We start from the raw sequence: 15417 nt of genomic DNA on the forward strand, positions 1-15417 counted from the left end.
ATTGTTTAGATTTTCCTGGAATTTTTAAATAAATAATATTTCTAATCTATAATATTTCATTTTAGCAACCAGAGGAAATGGCTGGTGTTTCTAAAGCTGTTCTCCAGTAGTCTTATTCACTGTTCATTATTTGCAGCTCGGTAGTGCACACAGGTCCAAATAGCATTGTAACGTCATGTGTTTGACACATTATTGGTGTTTTGCTACAACCCAGTCACATCCCCAAGGGCCTAGAAATATCAAGACAATTAGAAGACCAGAAATAGCAATCCTCTTGTAAATAACGGGTACCAAATAGCAGCCAGTTGAAGCACTTGCTCAAGGGCACACTAAAAGAACTCTCTCAGAGCCAGCTACTGAGCTTGTTTCTCCCAAGGTCTTACCTATAAGAGCATCCTTCCTTTTCCAGCTGTCTAAAAAATTGGAGATAACTGGCTGTGCTGGGTAATTATGTGTCAGTGTAAAGGAATTTGAAATGTGGCACCCTTCAAGGCTCTCTTCCTTTCCCATTTCCCATGCTGTAAATACGAAGTCTCTTGGTGAGATCATTACTGAACACAGGACAGAATATTACCATTATGCTGATGATGCAAGATATATTTTTCTGGCCTTGTAGCTGCAGGGCCTGCTCCATGGGAAATTTTGAAAGATACTGTGAACTGAATGCATCAGGAGTTATTCATCCCCAAACCTGAGAAGATCCGTGTTCTTGGCAGAGGTCACACACCTCAAGAGGGTACTCAAAAGTCCCCAGCCTATCACCATACTGTGTATGCTGACAGAGCCTTTTTTATTATTTTTATTCAGCTGCATTATTCCAAGACCCCATCACAGGACTCTTGATAGGGCAGTTGACGTCATTGCAGCTGTACATTATCTCAATGTGATGGGCTATTGTGACACATTATGTCCACCCAGCAAATTTTTTGCATCAGCTGCTGCTTATTATTTCTAAATCTTTCACCAGGCTTTACTTTGGCTATATTTAAGAGCTACTCACTGAGCTCTAAACTGGTGTGCCTCTGTGCTCATATACCACCCACTGTTGAAAGTTTCTACCACTGAATATGAAGTCAGCTGGATAGATTAATTCTGTTATGACAGCCCTCTGGACTAAAATTCCTTCTACATTGCATCTGTTCCCATTTAACCATTCCAAGTGTTATGAATTTAGACTGAAAACATGCCTCTACTTTCTTGGTTTTAACATTGTCATGGTTTAACCCCAGTCGGCAACTAAGCACCACACAGCCACTCGCTCACCCTCCCCTTCCTGCAGCGGGATGGGGGAGAGAATCATAAAAAAAAAAAGTAAAACCCGTGGGAGATAAAAGCAGTTTAATAGGACAGCAGAGGAAGAGAAAGTAATAATAATAATAATAATGATAAAAGAATATACAAAACAAGTGATGCACAATGCAATTGCTCACCATCCACCAACCGACGCCCAGCCAGTCCCCAAGCAGCGATCGCTGCTCCCCAGCCAGCTCCCCCAGTTTCTATACTGAGCATGACGTCATATGGTATGGAATAGCCCTTTGGCCAGTTTGGGTCAGCTGTCCTGGCTGTGCCCCCTCCCAGCTTCTTGTGCGCCTGGCAGAGCATGGGAAGCTGAGAAGTCCTTGAGTAGTGTAAGCAGTACTTAGCAACAACAAAACATCAGTGTGTTATCAGCATTATTCTCAAACTAAATCCAAACCACAGCACTATGGCAGCTACTAGGAAGAAAATTAACTCTATCCCACCTGAAACCACGACAAACATTAACATACAACACAAAATAGAAAGTGTGACATACACACTTTAGTAGCTGTATGACAAAGCATGTGTTTGTGTGGAACAGTATGTGTGCATATGTGCCTTTACAACATACAGCATTATAAAAATGTAATTAATATTAGACTATGCAATCTGTACAAAAAATCTATTACATGGATTTCAGGATATCATTCTTATGCATTTTTATATTCCCATGCTATTTTTATAAGCACTCTGTGAAATACTGTGTAACATTTCTATTTCCTCTTCTATGTGCACAGTCACATTCCAAATGCTGTTCAAGATTATACTTTCTTGTACTATACAGATGTCACAGAATATGTAAATATTTTATTGTAAAATGCACATACTGTGACTTGTGCCCCAGAGGGTATTCCCTAATTTATAAGTGCTTGATGAAGATGTTTAGATTTTATTTTGTCTTATTTATTTTTGATAGCATAGCAGGAAAGCTAGTGTGCAGGGGATAACCTTGATGGATTTGCTATGATGGATCTGATGTTTTATAAAATCTTCTACCCCAAAGAAATCAGTTCTTCTGCAGTGATGGCTCGTGGGAAACTCAGATCACTTCCATTAGCAACGATGCATTGGTAACATTACTGTACTCAAATATTGGGAACTCATTTTAGCTTAAGATGTATACAGTGAACGTAAAGAAAGCACGGGGTTTTCCTGGATGGACTCAGAGTAGCTGTTGTGCATTACTTCCCAGCACAAAGATACCTGCAATATTTATATTTTTCCTTCCATTTTGCCAGCCTTCCTTCACAGTTGCTCAGTCACCACCCTGTATTTTTCAGGGAATAAAGCTACTTTCACCACCAAGAACACTCCAGGGCCCTCTGACAAGAAACCCCTTCCCCCACACATGGCCTCGGAGTCTCACATCTGTCTGTCTGAAGTCATTAATCCAAAGGCTTCAACGAAGGCAGGATTCTCACACTAACAAGCTGGCAGCTTGGGTTGTGCTCTGTTTCCTGGCTCCAGCTAAAGCCTTCCCTGAAAGAGCAGCCCCCCATTTTAAGCAATGCTCAAGTGGGTGACTGGAGCTAAACTATGAGTGCTTTTCAGAGAGGGTCAGTCTCAAAAACAGAATGAAGGATCTTCATGAACATAAAAGCACAGCCCTTTCCTATGTAAAATACGAATTAAATATATTTTTAAAATTCTTCACATAAATCACTCCTGCTGACCCTTACCTTTGTAATGTTGGAGGGGATGTGACAGAAACCTTAGCTCAGAGTGAGGTACAATTCAGCCAGATTCGGGCTATATGATGCATATGTGTTTCACATGAAATACATGTGCGTTTCATTCTACAGTAAGCTAACATTTTGCCGGCACCCAAACAAAATACAGTTTGACAGTTGCTGCTAAGAGCAAAAAATATAAGCATATCAAAACAGATAACATTCATTTAATGAATTAGACTATAATAATTCTTAGCTTATAGCCTATAAGCAAAAATAGAGAGAGAAAAATAAATGCCATTATCTTTCTTTCAAACCATAGTTATTTAAAAAGGGATGATAGACTATTTGGTGGATTCTGAATTATTATTTTTTAAAACAATTTTAAACACCTCTTCCGGACAGTAATATATTTTCCTTCTGGAAAACCTGTAGCTTTCTCTGTTTTTCAGGCTCCCATAGACTTAAGTTCTTTGAGAGGTCAATAATGCATCTCTAAAGCTCTTTACAGAGACCAAACTGGATCCTTGGCCTTTTTTTCTGGTCTTTTTATGCCACAAAGTACTGCCATGACTTCTGATTTAGGATCCTGCCACCTAAGCCAATTTGTTGCAAATGAGTGGAATGCACCTCACTTAAAAGAAAGAAGCAGCAATATGTTTTATTGAGGTAAAATAATAATTTGACAAAGTTCAATGAATTTGATGGAATTTAACAAAGTTTAACAAGTGTTTGCCAAGATTCAGTAAGTTTGATGGCAAGATTCACCTTATTAATTACTGCATGGAAGAAACATACAAAGGAACATGGAGTTACACTTGAGTTAGAATGATTCACAGAGAGACCAAGGATGCAAAAGGGTAAGAAGGACTCTCCCGCTGAGTCACAAGGTTCAGAACAGACCCCCTTGCTTTCTAAACTCCTCCTCAGAGAGGAGTCTAGGTGCAGCTAGGTCCAAACCTAGTCTCAGACTTGGTCAATTGTTTACGTCTAACGGATTATATATGCAAAATTGATGCAATGTTCCTTTAGCATCAATTCAGCATGCAATCAAAGTTACCAAGATAAAATCAAAGTTACCATACTACAAGGTTATGCACGATACAGGCATTGTGGTGTTGGGTTGATGATTGGACTGATGATCTTAGAGATCCTTTCCAACCTTAATGATTCCAAGTTTTTACTTTCATTAAAAAATAATCCAGCCACCAAGCCAGGAAACATGAAATTACTACTCTACCCTTAACTGGTTTAGTGGTGGACTTGGTAGTGTTAGGTTAATGGTTTGACGGGATGGTCTTAAAGGTCTTTTCTAACCTAAATGATTCTATGATTCTACGATTCCATGATATCAGTCACTCAGGTAAGATCCACCAGTGGCAAAAGGTCTTTCTGCCTTGAGGAGCAACTTTGAGAGGTGTCCTAGCTCAGGGGGAGATCACCGCCATGCAGCCACGCTGCCTAGCAGGGAATGCTCAGAGAAGGCTCATTTAGGCTGTCATATTTATGGGCTAAAGTGGTTGGCTCGTAGTCAAACTACATGCAATGGAAAAGGTATGCATGAGACTCCTTGTACCCACAACTTTCTTTGTTCCTTGATAAATGAGTCTTGGAAAAGCCACCTGCTATTCATGTGTTAATCACATGGTTGGTGTTCCAAGCTCATATGCATCAATGCTCAGTGTGTCACTCTGCTCCTTTGTGGGTTTTCAGAGAACAGATTGGAACTAGAGGAGTTGTTGGCCTGGCTGTGGCTCAGGCCTTTACCCCCTTTGGAGCCTGTACCAAACTACTGCTAGTTTGGTTAAGGGGTCCAGTACATCCATCACAAGTACACATATTAAAAAGCAGCTAAAACAAGGCAAGTGAGGCTTTCCTGATTAAAGAAAATTGCTGATTGCCAAATTCCATCTAGGATGGCTCCAAGACACCCTTCAGAAGGAAAGAGGGCTGCAGATAACAGTCCAGAGCATTATTTCTGTGAGCATCCCTGAACCCCAAAGCAGTTTCTAGAAGCTTTAGAATCAAAGTAGATAAAAGAGGAATTACTTTAACTCTGTCACTGTATCTTTGCTGGCCTGATTAGCAAAGAACAGTCACAGCCAAAAATTTGTCCCACAGTACAAGTCATTCACCCACCCCCAAACTGAAGACATTTCTGGTATGGGAAATGACCGCACTCTCAATGTCAAGATATCCTCAGTCTTGTATAAAGCATCCTGCAATTTATTAATGTGCATGACTAACAAGTGCTTCCTCATGATATTTCATTTGACAAAGACATTCTGGTAGCAATGGTGCTTGCTTAAATTAGGGTATACACCGATGATTTTAAGGGAAGAATATACCAGCACATGAAGCAAGCTGAGATTTCCACCTAAAGAGACATGAGTGCTGATGCTATTTAGAAAAAGAACAGCCTAATACAACATGACCACAAGCAGCTTTTACCAGTGCCCTCAGAAGCCTTGTGTGGCCCAGGACATCTGTAATTCATAAGACCAGTGGCAGAAGAGCTGGCATCCCTGACTGCCTCTTCTGACCTGCTGACATTACCAGTGACTTTATACTATGTCCTCATTAAGAGATGCTGGCAAATTGGAACAATGCTATAGAAGGCAAGAATTTCAGTCTTTAAAACAAATATGGATGTCCTGGTTTCGCCTGGGATAGACTTAATTTTCTTCCTAGTAGCTGGCATAGTGCTGTGGTTTGGATTTAGTAGGAGAAGAATGTTGATAACACACTGATGTTTTAGTTGTTGCTAAGTACTGCTTATGCTAGTCAAGGACTTTTCAGCTTCCCATGCTCTGCCAGGCGCACAAGAAACTGGGAGGAGGCACAGCCAGAATAGTTGATCCAAACTGACCAAAGGGCTATTCCATACCATATGACGTCATGCTCAGTATATAAACTGTGGGGGGTTGGCCGGGGAGCAGCGATCGCTGCTGGGGAACTGTCTGGGTATCGGTCGGCGGGTGGTGAGCAATTGCATTGTGCATCACTTGCTTTGTATATTATTATTATTATCATTATCATTATCATTATCATTATCATTGCTATTTTACTTTATTTCAATTATTAAACTGTTCTTATCTCAACCCAGGAGTGTTTCTCACTCTTACTCCTCCAATTCTCTCCCCCATCCCATCGGGGTAGGGGGAGTGAGCGAGTGGCTGCGTGGTGCTTAGTTGCTGGCTGGGGCTAAACCACGACAATGGAAAATTATGCTAATACAGAAAATCAAGCTACATCTAAAAGAGGTAACAGGTATGTCCCTCACAAAGGCATAACATGAAAATGCGCAAAAAATAACCCTCCAGCTGCTGAGATGCCGTTAGTAGATCTCCCTATTCATTGTTAACCTTCAAAAGCTATCAATTTATGGTGGGATACAGAAGTGGGAGAGAGGAAAATAATAATAGAGAAGGAAAAAACAAAACAAAACAAAATAAAACAGAAAAGAGGACCCTAAACTAAAACAAAATATGAGATTTGACAACTAAGGGTGTGATCCAAATTCATTGCAGTGAATTGGAATATTCTCACCAACTTTAACACACTCTGGATCTGTGCTTAACTGAGAACAAAGATGACATGAAAATGAGAATGTGTATGAAATATATCATATAGTTTTAAATAACTCTTCTCCCCAAGGTGATGTATTTATTTATGAGGAAGAAAGCAAACAAAATATACGGAGTGGGCTAGTAGTGAGGGAAAAGATGAACCGTAGAAGACAACTTGTATGAGCAACAGCAACGCATAAAATCTTGTGCTCAGTCCGAATGTATGAATATTCCCAAAGAAAGCTACATGATGACTTCAGCGATGAAAAGTAAATGCATTCTTACAATTTCGTTAGACCATGGTTGAAGTGCTCAACGGCATTCAGGAGAAAGCTAAGAATACTTGGCTTTTAGTTAATGATAACAAAGGGGACTGTTAAAAGATATAAAATAAACATAGTCCAAAACTAGAGCTACTTTGGTAGGAGGGAGGTGGGCAAAACTCATGATTCCCAGATACATATATTTATTATTTGTTCTTATTGAAAGCAGAAGGTTTGACAGAAAAAAAGAAAGAAAAAAATGTTATTGATAGCACACAAGTAACAAAAACAGTTGTATCTAGCCAATTAGTCCAGGTTAAAGGCATCCCTGAATACACACTGAAAATACTAGGCCCTCAAAAATTGTTTCTGAAAGTCATATAGCATAGCAAGTATAGCCTTAAACACCAATAAAGGGGAGTTGTTTATTAAACAAGGAGTCTAATTTCAAGCATATTCTGTAACACGAAAGTACAGAACAATTGCTAAGGGGAAAAAGAAAATAAACGGAAACAGAAACAACCCCAAAACACTCCTCTAAACATTCAAAGGATAATGGAACAATAAGCAATAAGCAGCATGGGTTCATAAGGAACATGTCATGCCAAGGAAACGTGATTGCTTTTTTGATAGAACTGCAGAAATCCTGGATGAAAGATACACAGCATGATTTTAATAAAGGATTTAATACAGTGTCTCACTAAATCTCCCAAAATGAATTCAAATTGCTTTGGACGTAAGCACAGTCATGTAAATTGAAAACAGGCTGAAGGATCACAAACACTGGCTGATGAGAAATGGCAGTGGATTGCACTAAGTTGTGGGGAAGTAAGCAGTGGGTCTACTGCAAGGTATAAAGTTGTTTCTTGTTTTAATAACTTCATTAATAAGCTGGAAGAAAAGGTAAACAACATGTAAATGAGCTCTGCAGATGAAACTACAGTTAGAGTAACATTAAAGTGGCAAAAAATAACAAACTAAGGTCTAACTTTGGGCGGGGGGGAAAAAAGGTAAAAAGACAGCAGCAAGCTACTGCATTGGAGATGGGACAGCCCATAGCAGAAAAACAGGTATCTTGTATATATATGTATATCTTGTATATATATAGGCATAGCAATGGCCTACACTTGCCCTTAGGAACAAAGGGCAGCATAGATACGAGGGTTTGGAGTGCACTTCACTGGACACAGAAGCTAATGCATGTTTGGACTGCATATTTAGTAGTTTAATGTGGCACAGGAAGGGAGAAAATCCTCTGTGCATAGAGGAAATGTAAAGTTTTAAGTGCTTACAATTAAATACATTTTAGCATTGCAAACTAGAGAAAAATCTTGAGATGCACACAGGAGGGAGAGACAGAGACCACAACACTGGGAGATAACAACAGGGGCCAGGGACAAATAATCTAAAGTTGTCTGCTCCATGCTTTCAAGGGATGAAGCAGCCTCCGCATTGTAGGCTCTCCCTCTCCATTTTATTCCTTAAGCTGTTCTCATATTCTCTCAAGAGAATCCCTTCTTTCTCACCCATGACTCTTTTTTTCTGTCAGCCTTCTTCAGCCTCTCCCTCATTGTCCTTCACAGAGTCTTTCTCAGGTCCCCTACTCCTCATTTTCTTCATTTCTCTTTATGCTGGCTGCTTAAAGCCAACAACTGAGATGTCTTTTGACTGCTCTGACACTCTGAGATGGAGTTTGTTTTTGTTTGTTTGATACCCACAAAAACAAAAAGAACGGGCTCATTGAAATCTCCCATTCAGATACTGACCCCAGGTTACGGTCATGAGACATTCAGTAATCACTGCATGCTCAGCAATGACTGCTGTTGAGCCCAGCATATCTGAGTTTTTAAAAATGAGAAGGCCCAAATGAATACGCTCTAATCGCCTCAGTTGGGGTTGGAGGAAGTGCTACTATGCTGGGCAATCTGAGCCATCCCAAGGACAGCAGTGCTTCCAAAACCTTTGGGATCTGTAAGCTACTGCCAGCTCTTTGGAATTTCTCAGCACAGTTTCAACTGGAAATGATGGAGCTTTCATTTTCCATCAGGTTCTCCACAGCAGCTGTGAAACCTTTGCTATGGCCTCACAGATCTTCCTTAGTTCATGGACCACAACTTAGAAGTCACCACAGTTCAGGTCTTAATTTCCCTTGAACTTCAGTTTTGCATTAAATAACAAACTACAGCAAGTAGTGACTAACTAGAGCAATGTTCCTGGTCATTATCTGTATCACAAGGGCAGACTGACTTGAAGCTCTGAATACTAGTTTGTGTTTTTAGGGTTTATGTCTCTGTCCTGGTTTCAGCTGGGATGATAGAGTTAATTTTCTTCCTAGTAGCAGGCATAGTGCTGTGGTTTGGATTTAGTAGGAGAAGAATGTTGATAACACGCTGATGTTTTAGTTGTTGCTGAGTACTGCTTATGCTAGTCAAGGACTTCTCAGCTTCCCATGCTCTGCCAGGTGCACAAGAAACTGGGAGGGGGCACAGCCAGAAGAGTTGATCCAAACTGACCAAAGGGCTATTCCATACCATATGACATCATGCTCAGTATAGGAACTAGGGGGGAGTTGGCCGGGGAGCAGCGATCGCTGCTCGGGAACTGTCTGGGTATCTATCGGTCGGCAGGTGGTGAGCAATTGCATTGGGCATCACTTGCTTTGTATATTATTATTATCATTATGATATTGTTATTATTATCATTACTATTTTACTTTATTTCAATTATTAAACTGTTCTTATCTCAACCCAGGAGTGTTTCTCACTCTTACTCCTCCGATTCTCTCCCCCATCCCACCGGGGCAGGGGGAGTGAGCGAGCGGCTGCGTGGTGCTTAGTTGCTGGCTGGGGCTAAACCACGACAGTCTCCAATCCAAGTGAGTTGAAATAGTCAAAGTTGGAGATCAAGAAAGTGAGAAGGATCATGGCCATTCTTCTGCATGGGGAAAGTAAAAGGACTCTGGCAAATATAGGAAAAAATATTTTTCTAGCAAAAAATAAAAAAACCCACCCCACCCCTGAAAAACAACTAAACAAAAAAATATCTAAGATTTCTCTGAAATGCAATGATCAAAAGACTTTCACCATTGTGGACACTTTAGAAAAACCACTGTTACGTTGAAAGCTGACACCAGCTACCATTTTAAAAGTCTGGTAAAGGTTTAACCTGTGTCCATAAGACTCTTACTGCCCTTCTACATTTCTTATTGATTACAGAATGAAAATCTTGGATAAACTTTTAAAAAGGAAAGGTTTTATTAATTTTTTTTCCTGACCTGAATTTCATAGCCAGGCAAACAAAGACAAAAGTCTTTGCATCTCACCTCTAGTACTATAGATTATTGAGACCTTTTATCTGTTTGAGCACTTTCTGCACAGAAACTTGGGAAGACGATGACAGGTAAAAGGGATGATGCTAGCATGAGAGACTGAAATAGAATGATTTGATGTGGATAGACATGACTCACGCGGCTTCACCCTCATTGGCTTAATCTATGGTCTATCAAGGATACCCACTAATCATAGAGATTCTTTCCCACAGCTCCACGTTATATAAATATAACTTATACCCCAAGTAATTCACCTTAAAAAAAGTATTGACGACTTCTCTCTCCAATGATCAATGTTGTTAGATAGTCTATATATCATTCTGTCTTTTTGGATAAAATAGGACAGAAAAGCAACAATGCAAGTATCAACCACATTTTAGTTTTCCATGTAATATAGATCACTTGTCTTTTTATTACTAATAGTAATAGAAGGGTTGCTGGTCCTTATCTTTCAAAACAAGGATAATTTAAACAACAAATATATTTGGACTATGTGATAGGAGCACTGATGCTTACCCTTTAAAACAGAACTCAAACTTCAGCAAAAGAGAAAGGTTAAAAGGAAAAGTATTATAATTTAAAACATAACACTAAACAGGAACAGCTATCTATACTCAGGAGTCATCATGAGCTTTCCTAATGGGTGTCAATAAATGCAGAATCAGAATAGTAATTACAAGAAATTGCCAATATTATCATTAAACTTTGAATTCCTTTTTGAATTTCAATTTCAAACTTTTCAACATTTATTTATTAGTACAGAGCCTGACCCAACCATATAAGCAACTGAGTTCAACAACAGAAGTCCTTCCATTGATTAGGGGATTTTGGTCAGCCTGAAATAAAAATCCCAGTGATACCACATCACAGAAATTATGTTCTCTCTGAACTCAAATTTTTATGGCAAGGTAATACACATCAAAACCCAGTGAGATGTAAGAAGACAGTGTAAACAAATCAGTCTTTTTTCTACAGGAAAAAAGTTGTCCTATTACATTTGCTTAAATGAGGAAGGAGAGTGGAGTGTAAGGTAGCTGAGCACACCATAGTTTAAAACCAAAAAAGAACAGAATTTATTTTGGGAAATACACTCTTCTTCTTCTTCTTCATTGATGAACTGTTGAATACGAACCCTGAGGAGAGGTAAAAAGAACACAATTAATCCCTTTTTGCTGCAACACAGTAACATGTTCAGGCAAAGAGTATCACTTACTCAGATAATGAATATTGGAGATGTCAAAACAACAACATTGCAGGCATTGAAAGCCTATTGATTTCTTTATCATAGTTGACATATCATAGAACACCAACAAAAAAAAAAGAATGTATTTGGAAACCTTTCAAATTCCATAATTTTGTATTTTTTTCATATAGGAACGTGTTTATTGGTTTTCCTTTTATAGATTTTGGCTGCAATAACATCTCTGAATTTTAGTTCCCTCATCTAAGAGAGAAAAATGCCTTTTTTAAATCTTTTTAAAATGTGTTATAAATATAAATGTCTGCTTGTGGTTTGTGAGACTATTTCTGGGCTGATGCCTGAATTGGTAGAAAGACTGTCAAAACATGTACAACTCCTTTAGATATGAGTTGTGAAAGCCTGACTGAACTGGAGGCTGTATTAGAATATGACAGAGTAGGAGCTTTATCCAAAAGGAAGATTTTATCATAAGAAGTACCCAAATTATTTGAAAGATGCAGGACATATGCACCCCCCCCCCCAAAAAAAAAAAAAAACCAAACCCAAACACAAAACCCCGTCTCCCCCCAAAAAAATCAACTCAGAAATTATATGGATTGCAGCAAAATTTCAATTAAATATTTGAGATCAGAGAAACTGGGAAAATGCAACCTTCAGACACTAACTTTCAGCATCTAACAGGGCAGCAATAGTAAACAGGAGACTATCATAATGGCAAATTAACTGTTTTTAAAGCCAGCAAGAGAGGACCTTTTTAGACTGGCAGAATTAGGTAATTATGGTAGGTGCAGATACACCTAACTCTACACAAAACTACGTCTCAATGAGATAAGAAACCTCTAGGAAGTATCATTCCTCTGATTCCCTTTGATGTGGATCTTTCAACAAGACAAAAGCCCAGGCACTTCCATCATGTCTATATAAATACAACAAGCTCCTCTGTTCCAGGCAGGGTGATTATATGGCTACAAGCTACAAAATCCAATTTTTTTCACATGTGCTGTTCTTTGTAACAAGCCAAATACTTAATGAAGTAAGAGAAATATGACACAATGTAAGCAGAGAATAATAATTTATGAGAATTTTTGTGTTTAGAAATCAATTTTCTCTATTATAAAGCAGGTGGAATGCTGACACTGGAAAATGTATGCACGGCTTGGTTCTTATCTCACCATTAAAGGATCAGTGACGTAAAGCAAACACTGCTTAACCTTCTTCTTCGTGATCCATATTTCTTGCAGAAGTATGCAGAAGGGCAATATGTCTGCTAACTGCTGTCTGCTCCTTCCATATAAAAGCCAGAAGCAATATTCCTCAGTATCCTTTAAGAACAAGCAGTGAATTTATCATATCTGTTTGTAGTGCCCTTTGGGACTCTTCAGGAAGAAAGGCTCAATAAATGTAAGCTCATTATCATCATTAACTCCTTTTATACACCAGCTGAGCTCAGAAGAAACAAATGGGAGAAAAATATAAGGAAAAAGAAGGTTAAATATATTTACCATTCTATTCTTTTCCTGGTAGGTTTTCTTGGTTTCTTTAATTCATAGATATCTTTATTAGATAAAACTTATTATTTATTAGGAAGTCTTAAAATTGGTTTGATCATTTAACTCCATGAGATGACACTTACATTGCTAAGGAAGAAAAAAATCGCTTGGCTTATATCAAGGGACATTCAACACCACAGTGCCTAACTTATTACGCTTGTTCTCATAAGCTTAGAAATGCCTTAAGGTTCCCACAATCACATCTCACCTACATGTGTGAGAGAAAGGTTTCAGGAAAAGTAAAAGCTTTTCATTTGTCCTGTTTGTGAGTTTTCTGCATAACCGCCACGGCCAGGGGAATGACACTACACCTAGATTTGAATGGGACAGGACTCAGTAGTTTTGGCCATTGAAAATTCACATTTTTCATCCAAAATACTTTTATAAGCTCCTTCTAGGGTAGATGTGTGTGAGCGGCACCTCCAGACAGCAATTTATACCACACGTGTTGGACATTAATATCAGATAAATGACCTGAGGAAGGCACTTTTCTCTCTCTGTTGACAGCAAGGTCAACCTAGTGAGTACCTTCATGTAAAGCCCACCTTTCTGCCAGCTAGGTGAATTTGTGCAGCTGTGTTTTAACATATAAACAATAATTAACAATTCGTACAAAAGGATCCTTTCGACACCACAGCTTGATTCAACCCCATTGAGGAAAAAGTGGCACTAATCTTGTCTGCTATTGCAGCTGATAGATTGATTTTATATGTGTATTTTCTATTAGTGTAGATTTACATGGTTTTCTTTGTGGATCTTTAACACAAAAAAGATGGGTGCCAACCTGCAAGCACATCCCACATACCTGGGATCTCAAGATGTTAAAAACTGGCCCGCAAGAAAAGAATTTACAGGACTATTAGATCCACAGTCCTGATTTCAGTCCCTAAAATGGGGAACTCTGGTAGCTTTGACTAAATTTCTGATCTTTACATGAAATGGGTTATGTTTGAGGGGGGAAAGAACGCTTCTCAAACTGCTTTATGGGAAAAGTTGAAAGGTTTTAAACCTGTTGGGAATAAGCTACACTGAAACTCTTAAAAATGGAAACAAGGGTGACAGAGAATCCTTAAGGCTACTTACAGTGAAATATTTATTGTATCCAACTTTGGCAAGCTAAGAAGTCACCTGAATTAAATAAAAATCGGAGAAAGAAGGAGGAAGAGCTGGGTAGTTTACCTGACTGTACAAAGCCAAGAAACAAAACCATACGCAAACGTTGGAAACGGGGAAGAAAGGCAGCCCTGCCTCTCCAGGCACTGAAAATCTGTGGAGACGCCTCCGGCGCTGTTCAGCTGCGGGGGTGATGCTTTGAGCACCATCCCCTTGGCCGGCACCCCTGTGCTTCATTTGGGAACACCCCTTCCCCCCCCGCTGCCCCCTGCAGCCAGGTGCCCCCACGGGCCGCTGAAGCCTCTCCTCACCGCCCCCCAGGCGCCGACAGCTCCCCCCAGCACCCCTCACCCTCTGTTCCCATCTCCCGGGATTCCCGCCGGCTGCGAGGCTCCCCGTACCGGAGCAAGGCGCTTCGCTCGCCTCTCGCTCCCCCGAGCCCCGCCGCCGCCGCCTCCGAGGCCGGGCAGGCCCCCAGGCCCCGAGACCGGGGCGCCGGCAGCGGCGTGGGGAGAGCCGGCCGGCTGCAGCGACGCCCGGGGGCGGGGGGCCCCGGGCTGCGAGGGCGCTGGCAGCGGGGAAGCGGCTTCTGCCGGCGCATCCCCGCACCGAGAGGCTGCGGGAGGGCGGGAGGACGGGCGGGGCTCGCCCGGCCCCGGCCCCGGCCCCCTGCCCTCGCCCGGCTCCCGCGGCGGGCGGGCGGCGCCTGGGCCTCGGCCGGACCGGCCCCGCGGGGCCGCCGGGCGGCGCCTGCGCACTGCGGGCCCGCGCGCTGCGCGCCCGCCCCCCCGTCGCGCCGCCGGGAGCCGCGCGGAGCCGGGCCGGGCTGAGCGGGGCCGCAGCCGGAGCCGCGGGGAGCCGGCAGCAGGAGCGCAGCCCGCCGCAGCCCGCCCGCCGCTCCCCGCCCCAGCCTGCCCGGGCGGCCGCGGCTGCCGCCCCGCTTCTCCTGCTGCCCGCGGGGCTCGGCAGGCGGGAGCAGCCCCGAGGGCTCGGTGCCGGGGCTGCGCCCGCCGGGCGCCGGCAGCAACTTCGCGGCCCCGGCCGTTCTCGCCGCTCTCCGCCGCCGTGCGAGCGCGTCGGCGGCGCGGTGATGAACGCCGGCGAGAGTTTTGCAAAGCTCTTACACACCCCGAGCTGCGCGCTGCAACCTGTTCTCTCCGAGGTTGCTGGAGAGGAGGAATTAGCGCTTGCGATTACCCGCAGCGGGGAAGTGTTCTCCACCGGGGACCTTTCCTCGCCCATAAAGCCACCAGCTCCGCAGCGGCGGGAGGACGTGAACGGGGAGCACGAGGCCGGTGCGGCAGCTGGGGAGGAGGCAGCGGTCCCGGGAAAGGGCGGAGCGCCCGGGGGGGTCCTCCCGGCGCCGCACTTGCTACATTAACTCGGCGCGGCGGAGACGGCGACACAACTTTCCGGCTCTG

Source organism: Pelecanus crispus, chromosome 1 (assembly GCF_030463565.1).
Source record: "Pelecanus crispus isolate bPelCri1 chromosome 1, bPelCri1.pri, whole genome shotgun sequence".
NCBI lineage: Eukaryota > Metazoa > Chordata > Aves > Pelecaniformes > Pelecanidae > Pelecanus > Pelecanus crispus.